Source organism: Podarcis tiliguerta (genome assembly GCF_965153285.1).
Source record: "Podarcis tiliguerta genome assembly, chromosome: 13".
Classification (NCBI taxonomy): Eukaryota; Metazoa; Chordata; class Lepidosauria; order Squamata; family Lacertidae; genus Podarcis; species Podarcis tiliguerta.
Window position 1 is genome coordinate 22,629,319 of NC_139546.1, and position 14,439 is coordinate 22,643,757.

At 46.5% G+C, this 14,439-nt stretch overlaps 1 protein-coding gene across 15 annotated transcripts in view; it reads right to left on the minus strand.

Moving 5' to 3' along the window:
• The window catches only part of SRCIN1 (SRC kinase signaling inhibitor 1), a 322,505-nt gene that overhangs the window by 166,170 nt on the left and 141,896 nt on the right, over nucleotides 1-14,439 (minus strand). The window lies entirely within an intron of this gene.

Genomic DNA, 14,439 nt, shown 5'->3' on the forward strand with positions numbered 1-14,439 from the left:
CACTTGCTCACAAGCCACTGGGGAGGTGGGGGCAGGGACGGTTTCACTTTAAGAGGAGGCAATGACGGGTTGAATGGCAACTCTGATGAAGGAAAGTCAAAGGAATTGGGCACGTTTAGCACAAAGAAACTGCATCACCACCACATTAGATCACTGCATTACATAATATAAGAAGGGAAAACACGCATGCCACAAAGAAGGGCTGTTTACCCTTTTGGCTGAAGACAGGTGTCAGCACAGGCAGCTGAGTACACCAGTGCTGGAAAATGAGCCAGGACAGGACAGGGCACAAAAGCTGGCTGGAACTTTGGGACAGGCCCACAAGTGGGCCAATGAGGAGGCGGGGGGAGTTCTGGTCCAAAGCCTGGTTCCAATCAGGGTGACAAGGAGGAGGGACAACAGGAGCTAAGGTCAGAGGTAACTGAAAGTAGTGCTCTTCAACATAGGGTTCCCGGAGGTTGTGAAGACTACAACTCTCATCCACTGGCCATTGGCTAAGCTGACTTGATGGGAACTGTAGTCCAATGATAGCTGGAGACCGCAATGTTGAAGAGCACTGGTCTAGAGTCAATTGCAGGCTAGTAAAAAGTATCCAAGCACAGCTTCCAGCACCACGGCCAGCGACCAGGTAGTCTGTACAAGGAGCAGGGAACACACAGAGCAGATGGTCCTGAATTTCAGCCCACTTGAATGGTTGCTCAGGGAAAGATCCAGAGCAAAACAGTTTGTTTGCGTTGGGTGGGGAGAAGAATTAATAGCCTGCATGGAGCCATCCTAGAACCAAGATAGCTCAATATTGTCCTATTCCCCCTTCCCCTTCGTGGCTATAAGTGGCTCAACCAGCAGGGGGCACGACCACAGAAACCAGAAGGCCACCAGTTCAACTCCCCATCAAAAGGAGACAGAGGAAGGGCTTCAAAAACTACAGGTTTAGTTGAACCACTTTCACACGAAAACATAACACAATCTGCAATTTGTTAGAATCAGCATAACTGCAATCCAACACAGGCCCCCTAAAAAAAAAACAACAACCCTCAATCCTGTTATAGAGTACATGCTTTCTACTTATGCAGCATTGACAGCTAAGACGAACAGGCCTTACGCTTCATGTAAATAGAGTGTGCCCTAATTCCGCCCCCTCCCCTAAAAAAAAAACAACACTCTGCAGTGTTTCACATTTGATCTGGAGAGATTTAACAGCATAAAAATGGATGCAGAAAAGGTTACCCGAGGGCGGAAAGTTTGAGAACCACTTAATTGAGACATAAAGAAAGCCCGTAATAACAAACAACAGAAGTTACACTAAAGGCAGAATTATATTCATACAGAATTGCCCACCACCACCACAGTAAATTAAATCGCTTTGAACAAAATCATGGCAGATCTTGGCAGCTGTCACGGCAGAACAAGCTGCCCTGTTAGTCACAGCCAAGTCCAGATTATCTGACAATTAACAAAACGTCTATCATTATTACAAGCATTATATGTGCAAAACAGCATTCTTCAGTGTTGGGTTCCCCAGATGTTGGGCTGCAACTCCCATAATCTCTAACCACTGGCTCAGCTGGCTGGAGATGATGAAAACTGTAGAGCAACAGCACCAGGGAGTCCAAGATGGAAAAACACTGGCACGGAGGAAGAGCTTGTATACTGCAAGAAGTCCTGGTGGGTGCAGTCCATCTCTGTGTGCACAGAAACCCCATGTGCGAACAAACCATCCACGGTCTGTGGTAGAGGGAAGTTTTGCCATCATCACAACCATCTCCCCCTGGCACATTTTATCTTGTAAGATAATAGTAGCCATTTATTTATATGACAGAAAGCAAGATAATATGCTTGGGGACACCGTTCAGGATATACCAGTGGCTCCCAGTTACTGAGAATCAAGCCTGCAAGTTTACCTGTGAGATCGCTTTATTCTGTATTGGCCCACTGTTTCGATCTGCAAAACTGGCCCTGTTACAGATGCCACATAATACCCATTCTGTGTTTATAAGAATCTGATATTCTAGTGCCCAGGTATGTAGAATGTTTACATGTGTTTTAATCTATTTTTAGCTTGTTGTTGATTTTAATTATTATTTGAATGTTTTAAACAGCTGTTTTTAACTCTTGTTGCTAGGGCTGGGCAATATCTGGTTTTCAACATCGCGCTGCATCACCAGCTAAACATTGCAATATTTCGATCTATCACAAAGTCTGAAATAGGGATGGAGCTATGTAGAGGCTTTGGCGGGCTTCACAGTTTCCCCCGCATTGTGATTTTTGCCGGTGCCTGCTCTTGTGATTCGCTGCCCCCCTGTATGAGGCAGGGGATTGCTGAACCAACAGAGTTAACAGGAACTGAGAGAACCATTGGCTGCCTTCACAGTTTTTCCCGCAATTTGATTTTTGCATAACACACGCACATTACGATTTGCAATATATTGCCAAGTCAAAAGTTATGAAACAGATATTGCAATATGGACTTCAAACCAGTTTTGGATGATTTATTGATATATCGCCCAGCCCTAGTTGTTACCAATAATTCAATTGTTTTATTATTTTTGTAACCTGCTTTGAAGTTTTGATTTGCTTTTAAAATCAAATGGTGTATATATTATAAAATAAATAAAGGCCTGCTCCATTCCACCAAATTTCCACCCACTCACTGCTGAGCTTCCTCCTAGACTGTTTCTTGGTCAAGCTAGAGGATGACAGGATGTTTGGAATTGTTATAGGTAGCTCAATTTTGCTGTTGGGACAAGTTCTAATACAGTCGTACCTCAGCTCCCAAACGCCTTGGGAGTCAAACGTTCCGGCTCCCGAACGTTGTTCCGGTTTGCCAACGTTCTTTTGGAACCCAAACATCTGATGGTGCTTCCACGGCTTCTGATTGGCTGCAGGAGCTTCCTGCAGCCAATCAGAAGCCACACTTTGGAAATAGAACATTTTGGAAGTCAAAAGGACTTCCGGAACGGATTCTGTTCGACATGCAAAGTACAATTGTAGTGCTCTTCTTACTGGTTCTCTTGCAGTGGATATAAAAGCAGGCCATGAGCAGCATTCCACTAAGTTTTACTCAGAGAAGACCTATTAATGGACCTTAGTGAATCATGTTCATTAATTTCAGTGGGTCTGCTCTGCATAAAACTTAGCTGAATACCACCAAAGGATCTATGTGAAGCCCTGCCCCTTGACCACAGGAAATCCTGATTCCTACGGTCAAGTGCCTGGCACCACAACAAACAATCCCCATACTTTTCCCAGCCTAAATTCATAACCACAGGGGCTAGAAACTTGAAGGTTAAAAAAGAAAATGAACTCTGCTCCGATACCAAACTCTACGCTTAAGTAAAACAGCTGCAGAATCAGCCAGTACTAAATTATGTGCTTCCACATCACTTGCGCAGGATAAGCATTAGCCTCCTTGGAAGCCCTACCCATAGCAAAGTCGAGCCTGCTTCTCTGTCTGCTGCGAGGAAAAGGTCAGGGCCCTGAAGGCAGCCATGGGGTTTCAATTTGCTCGGAGGGAAACCTGTCAGCTCTGCGTGCCTTTCTCTGCGTGACAAAGGCAAGCAGGGAGAGAGGGAAGGGGATGCAGGGTGGGGATGGCAAACAAACCCAACCACCCAAAAACAATAAACAGCCAAGCAAGCAGCCCTGAAGGTATCGCTCTAAGTCACTTTGTCTCTCTCGCTCAGGGTTCTGCAGGTGGGAAGTGCTGGTTACAGCCCAGCCTGGGGTAGGGAGCACAGTTCACTGTGAAGCTATGGTTGGAATGAGCAAAGGGTGAGCCTTCACGCAATTCTATGTTCATGCTTGGGTTTTACAAATGCTTATTGGGCTCTAACTGTGATATTATTACGAGGTATGTGGACAGTGTTAGAAACTGAGATATGAAAGCTTGGAGCTAAATGGCATCTTAAACCTAAGTTATGGACGCAACAACGGAATGTCTAGGTGCGTTTTTTATATAACAAGAATACAAGGCTGAAAATGAATGAACTGCAGCTAAAATATTATGTTCATTTTCCACATGGTCTAGCCTTTCCCCTCCCACCCCCATAATATTCTTAAGACTGGGATGTGGGTGGCGCTGTGATCTAAACCACTGAGCCTCTTGGGCTTGCTGATCGGAAGGTTGGCGGTTTGAATCCCTGAGGCGGAGTGAGCTCCTGTTGCTCTATCCCAGCTCCTGCCAACCTAGCAGTTTGAAAGCATGCCAGTGCAAGTAGATAAATAGGTACTGCTGCGGCAGGAAGGTAAACGGTGTTTCCATGCGCTCTGGCACTCGTCACAGTCCTCCATGCGCCAGTAGAGGTTTAGTCATGCTGGCCACATGACCTGGAAAGCTGTCTGTGGACAAATGCTGGCTCCCTCGGCCTGAAAGCAAGATGAGAGCCACAACCCCATACTCACCTTTGACTGGACTTAACCGTCCAGGAGTCTTTTACCTTACCTTAATATTCTTAAGAGGGTCTCTTCACCAGTCTTCAGAGAGTTGCTGGAAGTGGGGACGCAGAAAAAGGTCCTCCTTTCCTTCCACTCTGAAGTTTTAATCTGAAATCTTAGGCATGGTACTGTGCCCAGAGCTCAGAAACTGCTTGCGCTAATGAAATTCCCTGTTGCAAAATGCACCTAGAACAATGGGAGTTTCGAATACAGTGGTACCTCGGGTTACATACGCTTCAGGTTACAAACTCTGCTAACCCAGAAATAGTGCTTCAGGTTTAGAACTTTGTTTCAGGATAAGAACAGAAATCGCGTGGTGGCGGTGCGGCGGCAGCGGGAGGCCCCATTAGCTAAAGTGGTGCTTCAGGTTAAGAACAGTTTCAGGTTAAGAACGGACCTCTGGAACGAATTAAGTACTTAACCCAAGGTACCACTGTACTGGGTTCAAAATGACAGAGGCAGGCATTCTGCACAGTCTTTTACCACATACATCAAAACATCTAGACCTCACACCAAACTCACCTATGAATGGGCTTTCTAACATAGAAGCATTGGCATAGCCAGGGTTGCAAAGGGGCAGCTGCCCCCCATCAAGTAAACAAATAAACATACTTAACTAAAAGTAGAAATTGTAGAAAGATTTTGCCAGATTTTTCTGAGCAATTGGGGTCAAAAGAAAGTAATTCAAAACAACTGTTGTTCAGACATTTCATTCCAAATCTGCTAGAAAGAGCCAGACAGAGGATGATGGCATGTGGGTATCCTGCCCCCCCCCCATATAAATCTGGGCTAAGCCCATATGTAGAATATAACTTCAATGTGTTGCACGCCTATTCCTTTCCAAGACCCCCCCCCCCAAAAAAATTAGTGAAACTGGGGGTGACAGAGGGAGAGAGAGATTAAGCTTGTAATTTATTCCAGCAGAGAACAAGGCAAGCCAAGTACGCGAGGGAAAACAAGGGTGTGTAAATTCTCCCTTCACACACTTGCACTGGCTACAGCTTGGAAGGAGGATTTGAAGTAGCGGTCAGAAAAATGTGGCTACGCTTGCAAAACATATGTGAGCATGTGCATGTTTGCATATATACAGACACGCATTGATTTATCTGTTTACCTGGATAACAAATAGCAACCCCCCAGCCATTTTGCTTTACGTCGGAAATGGATCAGGCCGCTTTTTCTTTTGGCCCTGAGAAAGAGGCCCCTTGCGAAAGAACTCACATGTACATAGTCTATGCCAAGCAGCAGAGCAAAAGACAGGGAGACAGGTACAGCAACAACAACAGGGGTGAAACAAGGATTGTAGGAAATAGAAGCCCGCACAGAGCAAGCTGTCAGATGCTGGAGCAAAGACACTGAGCTGATGAGACAAGAAGACCGCAGTTGGGCATGGTCAGAGGTGTGCTGCTGTTTTTCTTCACCACAGATCAAAACCGTGCCAGAAAGCTGTTCACGTGAATGGGAAATAGGGAGGGATCTTGCCTTGCCACATGAGCTTACCAAAACGTACAAAGAATTGGGTTGAGGGAATCAAGGAGGAGCTCACGCCATCCTCCAGTCACTGGGATGCAGGGCCGGCCCTACCATTTGGCAGAGTGAGGCAGCTGCCCCAGCCCCAGCCAACTACTGAGGGCCAGGAAGCGGACAGAGCGGTGTGTGTTGTGCCCCTGAAGCTGGACTGTTGTTCTCAGATGCAGAAGAGGATGCATCCTGGTTGTCCAGCTCCCTTTTTCTGTCTACATGGGAGCTCTCGGCTGAGTCTCCTCCCTCATCATCAGCAAAGCTCTGCTCCTAAGGCACAGTAAGCAATATGGTCATTCGGTTGCTGGGTCCTAGAAAATGGGCCATACCTCTTTTGACTGCTCTGGTCAGACCTCACCTGGAGTACTGTATCCAGTTCTGGGCACCACAGTTCAAGAAGGACACTGACAAACTGGAACGTGTCCAGAGGAGGGCAACCAAAATGGTCAAAGGCCTGGAAACGATGCCTTATGAGGAACGGCTAAGGGAGCTGGGCATGTTTAGCCTGGAGAAGAGGAGGTTAAGGGGTGATATGATAGCCATGTTCAAATATATAAAAGGATGTCACATAGAGGAGGGAGAAAGGTTGTTTTCTGCTGCTCCAGAGAAGCGGACACGGAGCAATGGATCCAAACTACAAGAAAGAAGATTCCACCTAAGCATTAGGAAGAACTTCCTGACAGTAAGAGCTGTTCGACAGTGGAATTTGCTGCCAAGGAGTGTGGTGGAGTCTCCTTCTTTGGAGGTCTTTAAGCAGAGGCTTGACAACCATATGTCAGGAGTGCTCTGATGGTGTTTCCTGCTTGGCAGGGGGTTGGACTCGATGGCCCTTGTGGTCTCTTCCAACTCTATGATTCTATGATTCTATGACTTTATCAGTTCAATTAGTCTGGAGTATTTCTACAACAGAGCATTTTTGCCTGGGGGCTCTTGGGATTTTGTTTTAATAATACAGCACACAGGTGCCCCTTCAGCTGGCAAGAATGAAGCAACATTGAGGAAGCCTCTCAAAACAACTAATAAAGTGGAACAATGCGTGGACAGTCCAGTATAAATCTGCCACTAAGGCACTATTATTGCATCAATGACATGTTGCAGAGCACACGTAAAAATCCCACCAATCTGGAGAGCCCTTTACTTAAGGTTGCTGGCTCTTTATTTACAGAGGTGTCTCCAGCAGTGCCTTCACCAGCTGCTCTGCCTAAGGTTCTCTCTGGCTTGGCCCACTCTTTAATTAAAGAATTGTCACATTTTCAACTTTGCTTCCTCTAAGAAGCTCAGAGCAGCAGCATCGCTTCATACCAAACCCATTACACCAAAGGCTAGTAAGTAGCCTGGTCACTGAGTGTCAGAGGTGACACTTATGCGCTACACCACACTGGTTCTTCATTACTTTTAAATAGGGACCATGAAGGAAGCTGCAAGTGAAGGCACTGAGCGATGCACATGCATTTGTGAATCAGCCCTCACATTGATTGAATGAATGAATTTTGCAATGGCAGCCATCAGTTTAAAAGTGTGTGTGTATGTTTGTGTGTGTTGTAGATCCGCTCCCTTGCTATTGCCTTCCTTTCTGATTAACTGCAGCTGTGCAATCCAAATACGACGTCAGCGCACTGCCCGGCGCATGTCACCCACCGAGCCATTTGCCTGACTATGTGCTGATGGCTGTGGATTTTCAAGGAAGCAATTGACTTGTCTTTAGCATTTGCTTCAGTGTTTTGTTTTTTAAAATCCAACCTCTAAACTGGTGTGGAAAGCCGATGTTCCCTAGCCAATCAAGGATGCATGCACAAGTCTAAAGTGCAACAATGCCCAGGGGGAGATTTCTTCAGCAATGTGCTCAGAGTGAGCTCCGCATTTCTCTGAGCTGCATTTCCCCCCAATTTTTCCTTCTTCAAAGCCTTTTTGCTGCATGACAATGCACGGCCAATCACAGTAGGCAGGTCCTTTGCTAGACACCCAAAGGTGCAAACCTCCACTGTCCACTTAAAACAGCAGTGGGGATCCCTTCTTAGATAGAGGGCTGCATTTGCCTGCGGGCAACCTGTGTGCCAGTAGTGGGCGGGGGCAAGAGGCTAATGTGGGCAGAGCAATGGGTGGGACTTTTACCTTTGTAGAGTAGTCTACAGCCACACAAAATTTAGAGGTTTCGATAGATTTACACACACACCATCTTTCCCTTCTGCATCCAATCAAGTCAGAGGCATAATCACATTTCAAGGGTTCCTTCCAGTCAAGCAAAAACACAAAAGGAGGGTGTGGAGAATGTTCAGTGGGAGGGGGGTTGGTTTGGGGAACAGGTGTGACCTGACGAGAATCCTGAGGGCTAAAGAGAGGCCCACAGCCTGGAGGTACCCTACCTATACTTTCCTCCATAGAATCCTCTCCATAGAAGAGTTGGAAGGGCCATTTAGTCCAACCCCCTGCAAGGCAGGAATCCTTCATCCAATGTGGAGCTCAAACCCACAACCCTGGGATTAACAGTCTCATCCTCTACCGACTATCTCCAGAACTAATTCCTAACCTAGCTCCCCTCCAGATTGGAGTTGTGGGGTGTTTTGCAGGCATATTCTGCAGCAAGTCCTTAATGTAACAATAGTGCATTTGAGCCAACATAGCTAATGGTCAGGAAATATGGGAGTTGGCATCCAACAGCAATCAAAGGGCACCACATTGACTATCCCTTTTAGATCACAGCTCCGGTCATCCCTGACCATTGGTCATTTCAGTTGGGGCTGGTGGAAACTGGTCCAAAACACCAGGTTGGGAAAGACTGGGGTAGATGGACAAATGGTCTGTCCTGGTACAAGGCAGCTCATGTGTTCAATTATTTCCATCTGTGTTTCAGAATTCCCATCTAATATTCTACTCCAAGGTGCTGGCAGGGCAGCAGACCTAGTTTGAATGTATTCCTTTGCTTTACTCTTGCCACAAACCACATCACATGAGTCCTTCAACCTCAAAGCTTCCCTCGAAGCTTCACAGTGTTAAAAGTAGTGATGCTTGCAGGCTTTGTTTCATCCAAACTGATTCCCAGATGGATACACAGACAAGCACACACAATTTTCCCAAGCTAATACGCAGATTGGAAAACGAAGTGATTGCCCAGCTTTTGCACTTCACCAAAGTTTGTGGTATAGTTCTCAACTCCTAAGCCCAAAATGAGTATAAAATTGTGTGCTATAGTATAATATGCACATTATAGAGTTACATGTACAAAAAAGATGCATGCAAAAATAATTTGAAGGGTTTGTGTATTTTGTTTTGATCGTCTATTGATGCAAAAAACTGTTTGCTAGGACAGACTTATGAATGAACACATGTCAAACTGCCCTAGACTGTAAACAGACCATCTGTCAATCCCTCAATATCAGACAAATCACAGCTAGTCCCAATGCACAAATGAGAAACTGAGGGCACAGGAAAGACCTCCTACATCATGGCAGTCAGTACGTCTTGAACTCAGATCCCTTAGATTCCAGTTTAGGTCCCTATCCACCAGACAACGCTTGCTACAAATATCCACAGCTGTTAGGTATGCCAGAGGGGCAGAAGTAGTACTAGACACCCGTATTTAGTGTTCATATCTGCTGAACCTTCCCATCTTCCACAAGCTGCAGTTTACCATCCAGACAGATGTATTTATTCATGCATGCACGTTTGCAAATAAAAAATCCCAACAAATAATGGTGGCACAGTGGCAGAACACATGTGTTGCATATGGAAAGCCCAAGCTTCAGCCCCCAGGCGTCTTTATTTATTTGTTCAATTAATTAATCAAGACATTTCTATACTGCTTAATTATTCTCGTTTCTAAGCAGTACACATATAAACAATCCACAGAAAATGGGACAATGGAAACATAAAAATGCACTATAAAACCAAACACCACCTTAAAATGACTGCTGGAGCGGGGAAGCCTAACGTAAGAGCTGCCTGCTGCATTGAGCAAATGGCCCATCTAGTCCTGCTCTCACAACGGCCAACCAGATATCTGCGGGATGCCCACAAGCATTGCTTATGCTATCTGGATGCCCCATGATCATGTTCTAAAGTAGCTGTGTTCTATGTTATAAATCTAGCAGTGCTAGAACACAGGAGTTGCTTCATTTTGTTTTGCAATGTATTTCTTATCAATAAAACATTTGCTGTGGAGCAAGCAAATTTTTATGCTGCAAATGTGATCCAGAGAAAAAACGTTAGAGAACCACTGAGCTAGAGAGAGCTGGTGTTCTGACTCAGCATCAGGTAGGCACCTATGTCCACATGTATCCACAGGCCAAATCCCAGCCTCCCATAACCCCCTATTTTTACCCAACCTTCTTCGCACACCTTGGCCGCCTCAGTTTCCCCCTGTGGCTGATCCTTGTAGAAAGATCCCCCCAATACGCATAAAGAAACCGCCTCTACACATCTCCCAAGACCAATATGAACTGGACTAACCGCGCGCCGGCGGCGGTTAGAGACAACACCCCCGCCACCCAAAAAAAGAAATGCCACGTGACAAACACACAGAAGCGCTCGCACTCATCTCTCCCCATATGCTGAAACCAAATTAAATGCGGTTTAACTAATCACTTGGCATTTAAAGCAACACACTGTCTCTGTCAAGTTAAATCCAAGGAGACAGATCGCGTTTGCTTTTAGCTGTTTATGTTAATTAAATACAGAACCCAGCTTCATTATTAAAACATGTTATTTCCCACGCCTTGCCGCCGCTCCCCACCGCCCTGCAAACACATCAAACTTGGTGGATGCAGCAAGCCTTGTTTTGCTGGGCCCCCGAATCTGCCCTTTCGGGGAATCTGTCAACACTTTAACAGAGCTGCCACATGAATCCAGTGGAGGAGGGAGCTGGATCTACTGGCATAGAATCACAGGATTGCAGAGTTGGACTGGACAGAGGAGGAGGAATGGTGGAGACCGCCTCCCCAGCCTAACCCTTCCAGAGAAGAGGAAGACAGTATAGATTTGCAACAGTGGTTTGTGGGAGGTCACAGCTCAGAGGCTGAAGAGGGGAAAAGCTGGGAAATAATGGGAGAGGAGCAGGAACAAGCAGCAGCACCAGGGGAGAGACAGCTGACAGACTCAGTGTCTTCAGAAAGCATTCCAGACTCGCCCCTCCCAGAAGGCATTGAAAGTAGGAGAGCAGAGAGCTCAGAGGCAGAAGGCACAGGTCAGCCACTGTAGGGATGACATAAAATAGGAGAGCCAGATGGGGTGGGATTTTACTTGGCACAACGCCATTACTCCAAGAGGCAGCATTTCTAAGCCTCTCTCTGTGAATATTGAATAAAAGACATTGGTAAGAGTTTTCCTTGTCTATTCCTGGCAGCCTACTGTGTGGGGATCAGATTCCCTGATGCCTGACATTAACACAAGATGCTATCCCACCATAAGAAGATAAGATAAGCCTGTTGGATCAAGCCAGTGGCCCATCTAGTCCAACCTCCTGTTCTCATAGTGGCTTATGGGAAGCCTGCAAGTTGGGCAGGGAGCACAGCAGCACTCTGCCCAGCTGTGATTCCAGAAACTAATATGCAAAGGCATGATGCCTCCGACAGTGGAGGTAGAACATAGCCATTGTGGCTAGTAGCCATTGGTAGCCTTGTCCTCCATAAAGGAGGGCAGGAAGCTTCCATCAATCCCATTGAAATAAATAGGAGCTCTGCAAGTGCACTGCCATTCATTTCAATGGAGGTCGTGCAAGACAGTCGCCCAGAGGACTGTGACCCAGGGGCCAGACCTTCTGTTTTGCCTTCTGCTGCCCTTAGCAGTGCCCAAAATCTGCCACTTGAGGTGGCTGTGTGCTTGCAGAAATTAACCACACACACGCAATCTCACAAATGCACATTAATGGCACACCATTGTGCTCGCTCACACATGGGATATCTTCTTCCAAGGTGACTCACCACAAAGTGGCAAATGATAACATTGTCATACCAGAGCAACTTCTGAGTCTCTCTGTGGCAACAGATGCAAAGTTCTGAGAAGAAAGCAGGCTGCTGATTAAGCCAGCAGCCGATTTTACCCAATATTGTGAATAGAATAAATTACAAAACCTGTACCCTTCCTAAAAGGACACATCCCTCCCTTTTCACTCATACCATAGGGAATGATTCTCCTATGAGGGTGCCTGTTAAGAGTCCCACTGGTATATTGAGCGTCATTTGGCAGAAAGGTGGGACATAAATCTGACAAAGTATTTAAACTAAATTAATACATGCATCATTTAAAAAGAAATAAGCTTTGCTCCTTGCTGCAGAACTGTTACTTTGACCCGTATGCTCATTCATGCAAATCTGATCACTGAGTTAATCAATTAATGGATGGGACGCAGGTGGCGCTGTGGGTAAAACCTCAGTGCCTAGGCCTTGCCGATTGCATGGTCGGCGGTTCGAATCCCCGTGGCAGGGTGAGCTCCCGTCTTTCGGTCCCAGCTCCTGCCCACCTAGCAGTTCGAAAGCACCCCTAAGTGCAAGTAGATAAATAGGTACCACTTTATAGCGGGAAGGTAAATGGCGTTTCCGTGTGCTGTGCTGGTGCTGGCTCGCCAGAGCAGCTTCGTCACGCTGGCCACGTGACCCGGAAGTGTCTCCGGACAGCGCTGGCCCCCAGCCTCTTAAGTGAGATGGGCGCACAACCCTAGAGTCGGACACGACTGGCCCGTACGGGCAGGGGTACCTTTACCTTTACTTTACAACTCATATGATTATTCAAATACGATAGCTTTTGCCAACCTGCATACCCTCCGACATTTTCGTATCCAAAATCAAGACATCAGCAGGGTCACACCAAAGTGCCTTCCAGTCTGGCACTCTGGTATTGAGTCAGAAGGGCCTGAAAGGTGCTCTGCAGCAACCCTGTTGTCTCACGCGAGACTGAGCGTCTTTTGGTTTCGCACTCTAAAGCGAGTGCTGGACCAAAATACGGGATATTCTGGAATGCAAACAGAAGTTTTGATAGCCCCCCCCCCCATTTATCCACAGCCCTAGGCATGGATACAAACCCTTTTCTTTCTCATATACAGTATAAGTGAATGGTTGCATATGGGTGGTTATTCCTATGCCTGAATGTAAAACAGTGCCCTTGGGGAAGCCGGTGGAATGAAGACAAAACCTGCCCTCTGTGCTAACATGGATGATCTCAGCACTCACTGGCAGAGTTCTGAGGGTGTCTGTGCATGAAATGTGCCTCTAACGCATAGAGATTGTTGGGAACTGCTAACCATGTCACTACAGCTTCTTAGTGAAGAAACCTGTGGACCGACTCCACCCTGGCTGCTCAATTGGCTCCTCCTAGCTTGGAAATGGTATAGCAGGGCTTCCTGTCCTAGTGGAGCTTTGCGTGAGCAACACGGTCTGCCTTAGCTCTGATGTGTCTAGCCAAAGGGTAACTTTGGCTCAGACTCTTGTCCTGTTCTCCGGCCCTGTCATTTGGTTCACCTTCTAATCCTGACAGTGCCATATTTATGTATAGGCTAAGTAGGCTGAAGCCTAGGGGCTCTAGATCTAAGGGGCCTCGCCAGTCTTCCATCCCCCCAGTGCTGCAGGCTCCTGTCTCCCAAAACTGCAAACCCAAGACTTCATGCAAGGGCAGGGCAACTCAGGCCCAGCAACTATGAGACTCAAAGAGTTAATGATAACTCATCAGAGGCAGCTACAGTTGCAAATGGAAACAAAATATCTGTGAAAGGAAGAGGAGCAGGTTTGCTCAAGTGTGTTGCAGGTAGAAATACTGTTTGTAAAGAAGTGAGAGCAGTAGTTGCTCAAATTAACAAATAAGAAAGTTTTGAGAATTTACATGCTAGATTAAAATTGATTAATTCATTGAGATAGGGATTGTAAGAAAAAAACTGAGGCCTAATTAGAATAATAGAGTGCCTGCTATCTGGTGGGCAATCTCCTCCTTTATTTCCACAGCGTGGCTGCAGACCAAAGCACCTGTCAGGAGAGCTATGATATTCAGGTGAGGGTCATATGCCTTGTCAATCCCAGCAGGTATATAAAACAGGAAGACCGGCCTGCGGCCTGCCCAGGCCTCATTGCTGTCTTCCATGATTGCACGTGCATGACAGCGCAATGGAAACCACACCAAACCCCAGAAGACTTGTGGTATAAAAAGCTACAGGATTCCATCACGAACGCACCATACAAAAGGATGTCTGGAGGGGCCCATACTTCCATGCATACACAACCTAACATGTGACAATAAATTGTGCTAGTACATAAAACAACTGGTGCTGGGAGAAGGGGTGTGTGTGGCATTCTCATTGAGTCATTCCCCGAGGTTCAGTGACGTCTCTCGCACCTAGAAGTGCAACTCCATCTCCCTGCCAGAAGCAGTTTGCAAACCAGGCACACGCAGAAGCATCATTTACACCTGCCGTCAAAGTGCCAGGCACGGGGCAGCACAACAGCAGATGTTTGACAAGGGCCAGACAACACTTTAGGGCAAGCGAGAGCAAGATGCTGCATCAAG